Genomic DNA, 15,497 nt, shown 5'->3' with positions numbered 1-15,497 from the left:
AAATAAGTATTATGGTTGAATGGGAGTTCAATAGCCCTGTGATCCATTTATTATGCATTAGCCTTTGGAATGGCAAAGATCTGAGTTCTAAATCTGTGAAATTTAAATAAGAATTGGTGCTGGATTAAATAATACATCCAACACTGAAAATCTAATCTAATATTGCTGTATAGCTTTATAAATCTAAATTGCATATTTATTTTGAATACGATCACTGTTTTTCAGCTAAAGGGACAGCACAAAGTTATCATTATGGAATCCAGTTCTCTTGCCTTTGTCTTTGCTTTGAAGAGACTTTGCCCAGGGCTGTGGCTGCTGATTTGTAGACCTATAGAAACAGTGAGAGCATTGTTTTGAAAGATGCCCTTCCCAAAGTCCACCACCATAGGTATGGGGAGGGGGAAGTTCAGAGTTAAGAACTGTCACTTTCATGGCTCTCAGGCTGTCTATGTGCTGTGGTGTCCAGAGTTCTAATCCACCATTCTTTTCTGTCTAGACTGAAACAGAGTACCTCCTGGCATCAGTTGAATTGGGGAAGGTAATAGGTTCAGTTAAACATGAACCGCTCCTTATTATTCAAACTCATCTTAAAAGCAGGTTCAAATATAACTTCTCCTCACTAGGATGTAATCAGGAGAGAGGGGATTGTATTCTTAGCACGTAGAATAGTGCCTGACATATAGTTGGCACTCAATAGGTATTTGCCAGGTGTTATTCTTTATGTCCTAGTTTTGGCTGATAGAATTGACTACGTCTAGCTATCTGGGGGCAAGTCTTGGCATCATTTCCCAGTATTTTTTATCACATTATCACTGAGCATCAACTTCCTTTTCTCTAAAGAGAGAATAAAATGAGCAGTCCAGCCTGTCTTAGAAAGATCAGTTAAGATAAGATATGTGAATTATCATTACGAACTATAAAGCACTACAGAAACATATGATATTATCAACCAAACTAACAAATACAAACATACAAACTGATTATTTGTTATTTGCAGACATGTGGTTCTCTGGTCCACACAGCTGAAGACCAGAATGCTGCAGGTTGTCCCCTGCAGAAAGATGCTGGGTGGAGAGGAAAGAAGGGAGAAGTGGGGTGAATCTAGCATGCTGTCTACTCAACAGGGCTTGAGAGCCGATATAGCATAAGTGACTGCCTAGAGAGAGTCACACATTTTACTAATTATCACCAATTAGGCATTCGAAGTAGCAGGGATCTTGGCCAAGACAACCATTCCTTGATTCTGTTATGCTTGATGTCCTATTGAAGAAATAAAGTAGCTACCAAGATGAAACCCCACTTTTCATGCTACAGTAAAGGCTGCAATAAGGCTGAGCAAGATGTTTTTACTAGGGTTTATCACTCTGGGATTCCTTAACCAGCTTCAAAATAAAGCATTATGTTGTTCATAAAGGGTTGATGAATTTGAATCTTAAAAAGTCAGAATTGCCGATGGCAAGCATTTTCTTACATACAACCTAAAAATTCTGTGTCTGTTGCACATCCAGAAGAGTATAAAATTTTGGTACACTTGTACTGAGATCTTTATTAAAAATCGATATGCAAATATTTAATATTTATTATCTCCAATTTGTTTACAGTATACTGTAAATACTCTTTTTGGCCAGCCTTGTGTATTAATGCAAATAATCTGTCAAGTATTATGGCCGCAGAAAGAGTGGGGAAAAGGTAAAGAACTTGGTGGATGCAGAGCATTTTCTCTTATTTAAAAATATGTTTTCACATTTGAAACTTTTCAGTTTTATGCAGTTTTCAACTGATAAGTAAATATAAATAATAAATTATTTTAGCCTTTTAAAATATTTTTAAAGAGCCATAAATGCAAAGTACTATTCAATAGATACAATTGTGCTAAACTAAGAATCCTACCCTCCAGAGTTTACATTTAGGAAGCAAAAACTGGAAAGTAGAATTAGCACTCTGCTTATGAATTCAACAGCAAGAATAAGAATGTGTGACTATGGACGGTGGTTTCTCTCTTTTCTCATTCCTCTGGTTCCAGCTCGTATAACTAGAGCTGCTACTATTTTTGAATACCAGATTTTGGATTTTCTTTCCATCTCTTTGCATCTCTGCCAGGAGAAGATTTAGGACCCACAAAAAGTGAGAACAGATGCCAACACTCCTACCTACCCCTTCTCCCCTCAAACTCTCTTCCCACCATGGGCTCATTTTTCCAGAGCCTTCAGGTTAACCTGCCCCTCTCTCAGTCCCCACTGCCAGGACTCCTCACCCCAGGCACTGCATTGTCCACTCACCCCTTCCCATTGTCCGAACATCAGTCGCTCCTCTTCACTCATCCAACCCAGGCACCAGTCCCAGAAAGCTTTGACTTGTTGGCTCCCTCCTCCTGAAGCTCTGATGGCAGTGGCTGAGGTTCAGTGGCTTTCCATATATAGAACCTCTGGGGAACGGGGGAAGGGACAGCACCCTATTTCCTCACGTTAGTAAGGCTTCAGACTCTGTTAGAATCAGTGATGGAGGGACTCATGCAAAATGTGCTTCTGGAATAACTGCCTGGGACTGATTACATGAAGGGCTGATTCTCTAATGGAACACATTGTTTTTGGAGCAGCCAGCGCCTAAAGGCAAGACAAAGCATTCAATGTTATGTTCAGCATGACAGTTCAACGCCATCGACTGAGTGCCAGTCCTTGGGCGTGGCACGACGTAAAACTGAAATGTGAGAAGCTTCAAGGAGCTTACTTTCTAGTGGGAGACACAAAACACAAACTGGCCATTACCATGCAATGTGGTACTAAGGTCAGTGTACAGAGAGGGTGTCTGAAAGCATTCAGGAGTAAGATTTACATCATTCTGGAAGTTTAGCCAAGGTGTCCTGAAAAAATTGAGGCTTGAGCTGACAAAGGTTTGCTTCCATTCTTTATGGAGATAATAGACAAACATATCTAAAGGTGTAAGGATGTCTACACTTTTATTTGTATAACAATTCAGCTACATAATATTAAAAAGGTTTTGATTGGCATACTGAGACCATAACCAACCCTCATAGCATACTTTAATTAAAGGGGGAAAAGAAAACATTTGTGCTCCAAATAACTACCTTACAAAAAAATCCTTTGGGACCTAACTGCCTATTTAAAATAAAGAATGGCACAAAATTGTGGAAAGGATTAACAAAATATGACTATACTGTGCTTTTGTAATTGGCAGTAAAGTCATTAAAAACATGAGTTTTATATGAATGAAAATGCATAATTTTATCCGCTGTGCAGCCTGAACATTGGTTGAAGAAATGCATTTCTGAATTGTTTTATATGCCTTGTCTTTATTATAATGATAGAGTTATGAATGAGTTGAGCTTCAGCTGTGTACTTTGCAATGTAAAGTCTTCGAAGAGATGAATTTTTAAGCCTCCAGGGCTTATATTCTCAGTTATATAACCCTAATTACCATATAAAGAAACGGGAATTTAATCTCAGTGCTTCAGAATTCCATGTACAGATCAAAAAATACAGGACAGCACTAGTTCAAAAAGGCATACTTAGATGGAAGTATATTTATCACTTATCAATTAATAATGAAATAGGGGAAATTGGCAATTGGAGGAAAAGGAATAAAAAGATGCTGTCTTTGACACTGAGCTAAATACTTTTATTCCCCATAATAACCCTATGAGGTAGTTTTAATTATCTTGGCTTTATAGATGAATGCTAAAGTTTATTTGCTAGTGAAGAGCAAAGCAAGGATTCAAACTCAGCACTGTCCCATCTAAGCCCTACTTTCATTGCTTACCTTATGCCAGACGAATATTTATAATTGTGAATTTAAATGATGGATTTCCCAATTTTCAAACTTTTATACAAATCTTTTGATATTTCAAGTTCCTATTAGGCTGGTTACTTTCCTAGAGTAGCTTAAAGATGTAAGCATTCTAGAGCAGGGATTGGCACACTTTTTTCTGCAAACGGCCCAGCAGTGAACCCATAAAGGTTTTATGGGCCATTTGGTTTATGTGGTGACTGCTCAGTTCTGCTAATGGGGCAGGATAGCATAGGCAATAGACACAAGATGATACACAAATGAATGAATATGGCTACATGCTGCTGAAACTTTATTTGGCTCACAGGCCATAAGTTGCTTTGGAGAGTATAGACTTGTCCACGTAACTTCAGAAGAACATGATCACTTTTATTAGAAGCATGTGCAGGTTGCAGCAGACATCTAGAGGAAGGAGTATTTAATTGTGATCTAAGGAGTCAAGACAAGATTCAAATGAGGAAATGATGGTTAAATTGAGTCCTGATGAAGGAATAGGGTGCAAGGTGGCAATTGGGTGAAGTAGCATCAGCCTGAGGATGCAGAAGACTGCTCACATCCACAGAGGAGTGAGAGAATGCAGCATGTCCCAGGAGCCAGGGACAAGTTTGCACCAGGATATAGTTGGAAGACAAGGGCTATGGGAGCCATGGTTCCCTTAGACTCAGTCTGTGCAATTTTTAAAATATAGACTTTGACATGGTTTTGCAATTGTTAGAGTCTGGTCTCACTAGATTCCAGAGTCTCAGAGGTCGAGGTGGAGCTTGTATGACCTGCTGGTTTTATGTCACCAGAATGCACGTCTATTGTACCTAGGACTTCTCTATAGGGCATGTTCCTTTCATGATACTGAGCATGAAGCTTTTCTTTGAAGAATATCACATGCTCTCACTGCCAATTGGCCCTCCTTATGGTAAGGAGGGAAAGGCAGCCCCTGATTCATAGGTACAGAAGGTGGGTTGCAGAAAGGTGAAGTGACACCCACGATGTCCCCAGTCAGCGCTGCTCCCAGCCCCATTTACTGCTCTATCACCAACTTGCTGCTACTCGCCCACCCATCGGGTATTCTTAGGGTCTGGTTTTATAAACTGTAAGACCTCTTTGGATGACGCCCCACTTTCAGAAGAACCAAACCCATCTTTAAAAGAAGAGAAAAAAAAAGAAGAAGAAGAAAATAATACTTGAATGTTTTTTAATTTCTTAGTTTTTCAAATCTCTTAATGAAAAGTAGTAGCTTCATAAGAATCCATTGCAGGGCGAATTGGCTTTGTTCCATTTGCAAATAGCTTGTTTTAGGTCATAGAATCTGAGGAGGCTGGGACTACAGAAAGTGCCGTATGAAAAACAGTAAAATCCTCTTTCACAGGAGTACCATTAGAATAACGAGCTCTAAGAAAAAAAAAGACTTTTATTCGTAAGATCTATGAAAATTACAAATGAACAGAGGAATAAATTAATAAATGATGTCATTGAAATGTTCTGCTTTACATAATTAAGAATTAGATTTTATAGATTGCTCTTATTCATATTTCATGAGAAACAATTTGCAGGACACCAGGAAATATTGCTGTTTTGCGTAGTTTGGTGCTACTGTGGAGACTGTGGATTCAAAAATTGTCATGATTTCATGGATGAGGAACTGTGGTTCTCAATCTTAATGTAACAGTGCTGTTTGCATATTGCAGAGGCACATTCTGAGCTAGAACCAAGTTCTCGTTTTATTTTTGTCTGTTTTTGCTTTTTATTTCTGTTACTGTTTTGCTGCAGAATGAGAGCTGGTCACTTCACAACTGAGAATTCCGCAGGGTTGACTGATAAATTTGGTAAGCTTGGCTTTTTGATACTAAAGATAGACTATCTATTATTAAAATCTAGTTATTCAGCATGTCCCATAATGACTTTACAATGATTTATTTACTCTTAAAAGACCCCCATTGGAAAGGTTCTTAGAATAGTTAATTTTGAATACATTTTCAAGGGTCAATTAACAAATATCAGAGCTAGAATTTCATTCTGGATGGTGACATTTGTGCTTCAGGCATTTCTTGATCTTTAGAGATAATTTTTCCTTTTCTGGATGTAAGTGAAGGAAGTGGGTATGCTATTTATTATTTAAGATAATAATATTTATTATTTAAAATATTTTAATTTGGCAATCATTAGCTTTGTAATGACATGATGCAGTTAAAATCTATAGAAAAACTTTCTCTGAAAGTATAGCATTATACATAGTAATTCCTTTGGCAAAAGAATAAACTATGTCATCTGTATTTACATTAGTTTATGTATTCACAGCCCGTGAAGAGTAAGATTATTTTAATATCAAAAATATGGGTAAAGGAATCCAAAACTTCAACTGATTGAAAAGAACAAATAATTGGAGAAGTAACTATGTTTCATATCTGATCCAACTGCTGTTACTGTGAATTCTGGCATCCTATCATTTCATTTTTAATCAGTTGATAATGCATGCCCAACTAATCTACTATGTTTATGTATATGTGGGGTGCGAATATATATTTTCAAAATACATTTATACATACTTATAGTTTAAAATCTAACACTTTCCCCAACAGATCAAAAATAATTAAGCAGTACTACTGGAAATCATCCCTTAAATAGTTTCAGTTTTTAGCTACTTTTGGAATTTGCAAAGGAATCACAGATTTCTTGTGCAATTTACTTTATTTAAAGTTTCATTGTATAGCAAATCATTAATGGGAATGCTATCCAACAAATTTGAGTTATTCTTGTAAAAGATAATTATATGGTAAGGTGAAAAGACCATATAGTATTTAATTTTTTCTCAAATGACCAATCAACTTTTACCTGCCTTAAGTTTCGGCAAACCTTACTCAGATCAGGTTTGCCTGATTTTATTAGCCAAGTGCTCTTTAGAGTTACTTGACTTTTGAAATGCTTGTGCAATTCCCAGAAGGTCATATATACATCAGGAAAATCTGACTTGAGACTTTTCAGTTTCCCTGGAGCAGGGATGCTATATAAACCTAAACCATTATAACTGTGATCAGCGTTGGGACTAGTGCAATGAGAACCATGATTTTCTTTCGCAAACTGCCATAGCAAAACTTATTTTTATGATTTGGTTCTTTTTATTGTCTGTGGAGTCTTTTAAAGAAAGCACATTTAATCAGGGTAAGGCATGGAAAAACATTAATGCTCACTTTGAAGAGCCTTCTCCAAAAGTGAACCAATGGGCTTAATATTTAAACTTGAATATGTAATATATTTCCTTTTGCTCACAAAATTAAAAAGGGAAGTGATTTATTTTGCAAGAAAAGTGTTTCCTAGACTGTTTCCAATTTTCCTTCTAAGATGAAACAGCCATTGGAAGGCAAACATTTTGCAGAGCATAATCCTAGAGTTATGTTACTTCAGAGAAGGTTGCTTAGTAGTTTCTAAAAGTACACACTATAAAGCATCCACAGTTTTATAAAGCTTATTTTACTAAATGTCTATGGCTTGGTGATACTAATGTAGTTGTGATACTTGAAGAAGCTTAGTTAAATAAAGCTTATAACAATGCACACTCCATAGAAGAAACTACTGTGAGATATCTAATTTTAATCTAAATACAATTCTGTCAGTTTTTTATCTAGTATAAACCCATTTAGACAAACTATTTGCAATAACATGATAGGAATTTCACTGTTTTATGTAATATGGACAGTTCCACCATCTAGAATCAATCATAGGACTGACTCTGAGGAAGGCAGCTCCTCTCTCTGGTCTGAAACCGAGTCCATTTGACCAAATACCATATAGGTTCTTGGAGAATGGGGGTATCTAATTATTCATTCATTCATTCGTTAGTTCATTTATTTATAGTAGACAATTTTTTTAAAGCAGTTTAGGGTTGCAGAAAAATTGCATAGTCCACTTTCATTCTTTTGCATGTGGATTTGCAGATTTCCCTGCACAATTGTCGAAAAGACTAGTCTTTTCCCACTGAGTATAGTTGTTGAAAATCAATTGGCCATATGAGCCCTTGCTTTTGGAGTCCATCCCTATGAAACTCATTCCCACAAAAGATACTTAAAAGTAGGCCTAAGAGTCACCCCTAGAGAACCTCTTTTGTTGCTCAGATGTGGCCTCTCTCTCTATGCCAATACGGCAGGTAGACACACTTCCCTCCCTCTTAAGTGGGACATGACTCCCAGGGGTGTAAATCTACCCGGCCTCATAGGACAGAAATCCCAGGATGAGCCAGGACCTGGCATCAAAGGATTGAGAAAGCCTTCTTGACCAAAACAGGGAAAAGAGAAATGAGACAAAATAAAGTTTCAGTGGCTGAGAGATTTCAAACAGAGTCAAGAGGTTATCCTGGAGGTTATTCTTATGCATTATATAAATATCCGTTTTTAGATTATGGTGTACTGGAGTGGCTGGAGGGGAGTACCTGAAACTGTAAAGCTGTGTTCCAGTAGCCTTGATTCTTGAAGACATAGCTTTTACAATGTGACTGTGTGATTGTGAAAACCTTGTGTCTGATTGATACTCCTTTTATCCAGGGTATGGACAGATGAGCAAAAAAAAAAAAGGCAAAAAATAAATAGGTAATAGGAGGGATATAGGGTAAAATAAATTGGGTAGATAGACACACCAGTGGTCAGTGAGAGGGAGGGGTAAGGGGTATGGTATGTATGAGTTTTTTCTTTTTTCTTGTTATTTCTTTTTCTGAAGTGATGCAAATGTTCTAAAAAAGATCATGGTTATGAGTACACAACTATGTGATGATATTGTGAGCCATTCATCATACACTATGTATGGAATATATGTATGGGAAGATATCTCAATAAAAACATTTTAAAAAATCAATATGCCATAGATGCGTGGGCTCACATAAAATGTAATGCCAGCTTTAGGTCTATTTAGACATACAGTTCAGAAGATGAAAGTGCTCGGGACTAAGCAATACCCAATACTTGGAAACTTTGATAATGAGTAGACTTTAGAAAGATGATTCTTTTGAGCTCCTGTTTTAGTCTCTTTTCTTAACATGGGAAGTAGAATGCTTGCTCCCACTCCAGATGTGTGCAGCTTTATCATCTTGTCTCTAAAACTCTGAGCTTCTTAAAAGAAAAATGTTTGAAGTATTATTTGTGTTTATCTAATTGCTTGCATTTTTGAAATATGGAAATAAATACCTTAATGTTCTTTTCAGAAAAGCATAAAGGAGCTTCAAGCTCATTTTGAAGTCCTTTGAAAGGCAGAGGAAGCTGGGGTTTTTTGTTGTTGTTGTTTTTCTGTGGATTAAATGATGAAAACCAGCAAATCTTATCTCTCTCCAACTTTTCGGCCTTCATTTTCTTCATGTGATATGTGGATTCAATGCAGAAAGATGGAAGCCTGGGCTAGACTCTTCTGATTTGTTCTAATCCTTTCAAAAAGTTTATGGAAGATTTGAGTTCCGGCTGAACAAAAATTATAATGATATCCTATTATAAAGGTGCCCAATTCTAAGTATATAGTTCCTTATAAATTTTGTAAACTTTCTGGTCATTACTGTTGTGCTGATGACCCACTGAGTGATGTTAGGATACACAGATGTCTTAACACATTTTGTCTATGCCCTCCCACTCTTTTCCGTATTACCAAGTTTAACGTACTATTTTTTTGTTTGTTCAGCTTAACTATCTTTTCAATGTGCATTTTCCAAACTTCTATGTAGATAAATTCCCAAGTCCTACCCCAAAGCTACTGAACTAGAATTCCTGGGGCTGTTGTCTGGGAATCTGTGATTAAAAATTATTCGGGGTGATTCTGATGTAACCAGCTGGCATTAGGTTACAGTCTGGCATTTGAGAAATATTTGTAATCCAAAGATTCACAACTATTTTTGCATATAATACTCACTATGCTATCTGATGAAAAGGATGGAGCATTTTTTCTCAGAGCATCTTGGTATGTAGATATCAAATTTGTCATATAATTTCAAGCGTGTCTTGAATGGCCTGAAGCTCAGTTGTTGATCCATGGGTTAGAGTTGTGTACCTCTGACTTGACCCAAACTCCTTGTTTTACAGGTGATCTCACAGTAAGTGTCTTTCTTATTCACAGGCAGACCCTGGACCAGAGCCAGCACCCTGATTTCTTGTCCCCTGCTTGGTCCACAGTCACACATTTCTTCTGAGAGTCAGAGTTCCTCTTTTTCCCTGTCCCTACACATACAGTTCTTATAAACACTTCTTTCTCTGGATACATAATGAAATAAATTCCATCATGTTGTTGTTTTTCTCATGTAGTAAAGAACACTTCTTTTAAGTTAAGATGTGACATACATAGAGTCATCCTGTTAAGCTGAATATTTCTGTTGGTTCAAGTTCATACAACCTGCACTTGCTTCCCTCAGTAGGTCTTGGACAGATGAATGATAAGGCAATGCATACTAGTGAAGTCCTAATTCTGTTATCAGATTATTTTTTAACGTAAGGATTACTTTAAATTTTTCCCATGATTCTTGTAAACATCAATATAAAGCTTAGAATGTGTTCAAGTAGGATATTCTTTCTGGAGTAAAAAGAAAGGGAGTGTTAAAAAAAAAGCAGAAAGTATAATTTGATCATTTTACTCCTATGTGACTCACTTAGATTCTAATGATGAAGTGAGTCTTTTAGAAGCCATGCTGTTCTGTTTCCATGCCAATGACCTAAACAGGATTTTATAAAAAATATAAAAAAGATTCTACAAAAAAGGGGGGAAAATACTGAATAGCTAGGTATTTTATGTTAATACTTCTCACTGGGATTGTTTGTGCTTTCCTGTTATATTCATAATATAAAAATCCAGAAATGCTTAACTCAGTCTCTTATGTACAAATTTTGGGGGTCACACTATACCTCAGATTAGTTTCGCGTCTACCTACTGCAGGACTCTGGAGTATCCTGTTGCTTTCCATTTTGTGACATTCTTGACGCTCATTGTTAGTTTTCCAGTTTCTGTCTCTTTCAATATATTGTTGCTTCTCTTAGAGGAAGGAATCAAGTCTGCCTTATTATTGGAGAATTGCCAGCCTCTAACATAGTACCTGCCACCTCATATAAGGTCAACAAAAGACTTCTTGAGTAAAGGAATCTTGTGGCTTTACTTGGAATTATGACACTCCAAATGTCCTTCAGATGATTTTGCTATGACATTCACATTCATTCATTCATCAACAGTGACTTACCATGTGCCTGACATTATTCACCAAGACAGATAAGACAAAGTCCCTGCGCTAAGTGCTTTTCTTTACTTTCTGTTACTATCTTTTGGTACTTGAAAAGCAAACATAACTATTTTTCTGTAGGATGATTTCATTATAAAGGGTTTGTAGAATGGCCCTATCATTTCCTTAGACTTAACTATTTCACAAATATTAGATACTTTCATTTTAAACATAGTCATACTGCATTGAAGAAAAACATTTTCTATAAAGGCTAACTCCTTCAATTTGCAGATGAAGAAAATGAGGTTCAGAGAAGTTAAGCAAACTTTGCAAGATTACACAGCTAATTGGGGACTTGATAGGAATGCATACTTGGTCTCTTGGTACTTAGTTCTGCCTCAGTTGAATGCATCATAATACTCGCCATATAAATATTAAATTTTGAACTGAGATGTCAGATTTTTAAAAATTGGCATACATAATAAGATTCCTCTTTTTCTTTTAATTTTAAAGCAACAAATATTTACTTGTTAGAGATAAAAGATTCTATGGATTTGTTTGCAGTCCAATTTTGGCAGTATCACTAATTCTAGAGTAACTGTAGAAAATATCAATTAATATTGCTGATAATTAAAGACGCAATAAAATGCCTTATAATTTTTATTAAATGGTCCCTGGGGAACTCAGTAAAATTAGACATGTCACTGATTATTGGCCATATACTCTAAAATATCCTTATTCATCTGCATGCACATATGAAAAAAATTATTCAATTATCACTGCTCTTCAAAAATGCATGAAAATTTTCTTGTAAATACAAAGCACAGGTCTAGTCATGCTAATATTTAAATACATCAAAAGTAAGCCATGTTGATTCATGAAAGAGTTGTCTAAGGACTCACCCAAAGAAATAAAACTTTAAAGAAATGTAGGTCTTACTTCTTGAATTCCCTTAACTTTTCCAAAACTTGCTAATGACAGTGTGAAGTTCTCAGCATTTTTATGAGAATAGTTCTAGGAAGAAGGTTATTGCTATTGTTGAATACATCTATAAGAAAATAGTGTGAATTGCTGTCTGCCTTTGGGGGGGTCTCACACTCTTAATGGAAGTAAATTGGAAGCTTTTTTTGAAACCACAATGATAAGATTATGGCTTCCTCTCTGGTCAAGACAGCAGGAATGATTAATTCTTTGGGAAGAATTGATTTTCTGAAAATGTCTTTAGGAAAGAGAAAAGATAGAAATTCACATTAGACCCAACAAATCATGGAAAGCTAATAATCATTTTGAAACATTCAATTTAGCATTTTTTTCCAAACTGAAATAGCACACCATTACTCAAGCCTTTCCTATTTCAGAGGGTTTGTGATTGATTCCGTGACAAAGAGCGGTTGAGGAGAAGGACTGGTGGGGTTAGGTAAAGTTAAAAATTCATGGCCTCTCCAGGAAGGGAATGTGTCAACCCAAACACAAAATATTAGAGAATGAATTTCTCGAAAGAAATGAATACATTGTTGCATTGGCGCGATATTTGCTGGGAACAGGACGCTAACTACTCTCTCTCTGAGAATGAGCCATTGATTGACTTTGGGTGATTTTCTGTAGATTTCCCAGACTTCTAACTCACAAGGGCAGACAAACCCTGGAATGGTTCATGTCCTTAAGTGAATTTTCCCGGACTCGTGGGGTAAGGATGTTTTATTTTCTGAAATGAACCTGACGGAATCTGATTCGCAAAGTAACTGTCACCAACGAGTCATCTCCTGTTGACCAATTTCCATCCTTAAACGATCCCACTCCATGTAATGCCACCCAGAAGTTTTATTTGGGGTACCTGGGCACATATGAGTGGTATGGCAGCCTGGCCATGGTTTCTGTCATTTTAACATGAGAGAGGTAGCTCTATTCAATAGCTATGCTTAGTAAGTTGAATGATATTTCAGTTGAAAAAAATAAAACAGAGAGATATATCATCTACACATTTGTTATTAGTTTTTCTTCAGTACTTTACTCCTTTCTACAGTTATTCTGCTTAAACTGGTTTTAGAGATCTCTCCCAGCTCTGGCTGTTTTGGAGATTAAAAGGCCTGAATAACATCTGAGATGTTAGTGCTAATTGCATCATTAGAAAGGAGTATCTTGACTTCATTATTGACATTATTTATAAATAATTAAATATAATTTAAATAATTATATAAAATAATTTATATATAATTATATAAAAATAGCTTTTCAGTCTAAGAGATTATATATCTTTTTTTAACCTCTAGTCTTCTCTGTTGTAATTTAATTATTCTGACCACCTAAACTTCCTAGTCTTTATGAGATGCACTTGAACAGATATGCTTTTATTTCTGTCTCTTATCTCAACTCTTCCTACTTATCATAAAACTATTTTGTTACTTTATTTATTTCTTGTCCGCAGCCGTCTCGTTCGGCTTCTGATCCCCGGCCGGCGAAGGGAACAGGAGGGGAGAAAGAGACAGGCGCAGGCAAACCAACTTAAGTGACAAACACGGGTTCGAGGCACGCAACGGTTGTGAGCACAGACCTTTACTGGAGTTAAGCTTGCATTCTCTGTTACAGGTTCCACGCGGGACAAGATACCCCGCGGGGGAACAACCTCTATGCGGCCGTCAGGTACGGCTCCCTGTGGGTCGTCTCCACCCACCCTGTCCGGGTAACCTCTTATATACTGTGCCCAAACCCAATAGGTTAGTGCCACGTATACAGAGGTGATTGGAAGATAGGGTTGGTGGGCGCGTGCGTCATACGCGGAAACAGGATGCGGGCGCCATCTTGGCTCACTCGATGGGCGGGGGGAACTCTAGAGCAGGCTGCAGCGCGACCACTAGGCCTGACCCGGGAGGCGGCTCTCCACATCTCCCCCTTTTTTATTTTGACCCAGTGTCTCCATTGATGAGTGAGCTCCCGTGGGCCTGAGCGGCCCACTACATGTTTTGGTGCTTTGGGGAGTCTGGACTAGGCTTGCTAGGCACCAACCAGAATGCCTCCTCATATAGAGACCGGAGGGCCCGTGAACCGGAAACCATGTGACCCTCCCTGCAGTGCTTCGCCTCGCAACTGGGTTATGTAGGGGGGCAGGAGAGCGGCAACCAGAGCCGAGAGCGTCATTAGGTGTCTCTGTGCAATGGCCGGAGTCTAGTCTGGCCAGGACCGTGACTCCGCCGTAGAGATCATCCTTTAGACAAAAATTATGACTTCTGGTGCCGCCTTTTACACCCGGGACACGGCCATGGGCTTTGCAGCAGATCCTGTTTTCGAGCGCCCCGCCCTGAGTGGCCGGGACGGGTCATACGGTGAGGGGAAGGACTGGGTAGCGGGACGGTCGTTGCCAGGAGCATCAGGGGCGAGTGACATAGCCAACATGGTAGTGACACGTAATTGCTGCTGTGTCTGGAACAAGCGTTCTAACAAACATTTAACAGTGACTAAGCCCACTAATAGTCCCACTGCCACGAGGATCCAAGTAGTCAAATTGGGCCAAGAGAACCATGAGGTGACTCGGTTCCACAGACTTTGTACAGTCTCGCCCAGTTTGGAAAGGTCGAAGTCAACGGGGGTCAACTTGATATCCCCAAGCACTCGAAGGTCTGAATCCACCTGTTGGGAGAGGTTAGTAAAGGTAGGGAGGTTTTAAAGCTGGTCCCCTTTCTATACGATAGAAGGGTGACTAGCGCTCCTGTTGTCATCTTGTCGTTCGTCGCCATCATCAGCAGAGTTGGAGACCGGATCTGGTGGCTCTGGTTGGAGGCTTATCAATTTTCTGGGCAACAGTTCCTTGGCGTCCTCGGGCGACGTCACGGTTCTCACCAGTCTTTCCGGAACCCACACAGGTTGACATCCTGGTTCCTGGGGAAAAACACAAACAGAGCCTCTGGCCCAGCTGAGCACTGGGTCAGGGCCTTGCCATTGTCCTGACAGGACATCCTTCCAACGGACTAGACCTCTATGTGGAGGACTCGGAGTAGTGTGCTGAAGAGCAGGTGTCATTCCTAGTGAATTTTCATTTAAAAAATTATATGTAAATAAGGCTACAGACAGTTGAGCCTTCGGGGACAGGCCGTGGCCTATTCCCCCTTTCTGTTTTTTGAGCAAGTCTTTAAGAGACCTGTGTGCTCTTTCAATGATTCCTTGTCCTTGAGGGTTGTAAGGGATACCATGTTTTAATTGCACTTCCATATTTTCACAAAATCTTTGGAAGGCTTTGCTGGTATAAGCGGGTCCGTTGTCTGTTTTTAATATTTTTGGCTTACCCCAAGCTGCCCAAGCGGCAAGGCAGTGTGCAATTACTTGGTGGACTCTTTCTCCTGATTCGGCAGAGGCAAATAAAACTTGAGAACAAGTATCCACTGACACATGCAGGTATTTAACTTTACCATACTCTGAGTGATGGGTGACATCCATTTGCCAAATGTCTCCCGGGATGAGACCTTTAGGGTTAACCCCAACTGAAGGGACTGCTCTTTGTTCTACACAATTTCCGCACGCTCGGACTATATCTCTA

At 38.4% G+C, this 15,497-nt stretch overlaps 1 protein-coding gene and 1 long non-coding RNA gene across 7 annotated transcripts in view; one reads left to right on the top strand and one right to left on the bottom strand.

Annotated features, from left to right (window-relative positions):
* TRDN (triadin) overlaps positions 1-15,497 on the top strand; it is a 435,680-nt gene that overhangs the window by 42,450 nt on the left and 377,733 nt on the right. The gene's annotated exons all lie outside the window — the stretch shown is intronic.
* LOC143685153 (uncharacterized) overlaps positions 4,988-15,497 on the bottom strand; it is a 30,847-nt gene continuing 20,337 nt past the window's right edge. Inside the window, exon 3 of the long non-coding RNA XR_013176406.1 lies at positions 4,988-5,190. This is a non-coding gene — a long non-coding RNA (uncharacterized LOC143685153). The remainder of the gene's footprint in view (positions 5,191-15,497) is intronic.

Source organism: Tamandua tetradactyla, chromosome 5 (assembly GCF_023851605.1).
Source record: "Tamandua tetradactyla isolate mTamTet1 chromosome 5, mTamTet1.pri, whole genome shotgun sequence".
Taxonomy (NCBI): Eukaryota; Metazoa; Chordata; class Mammalia; order Pilosa; family Myrmecophagidae; genus Tamandua; species Tamandua tetradactyla.
Note: the sequence above shows the minus strand (reverse complement) of the source record. Positions and strands in the feature narration are given on the sequence as shown.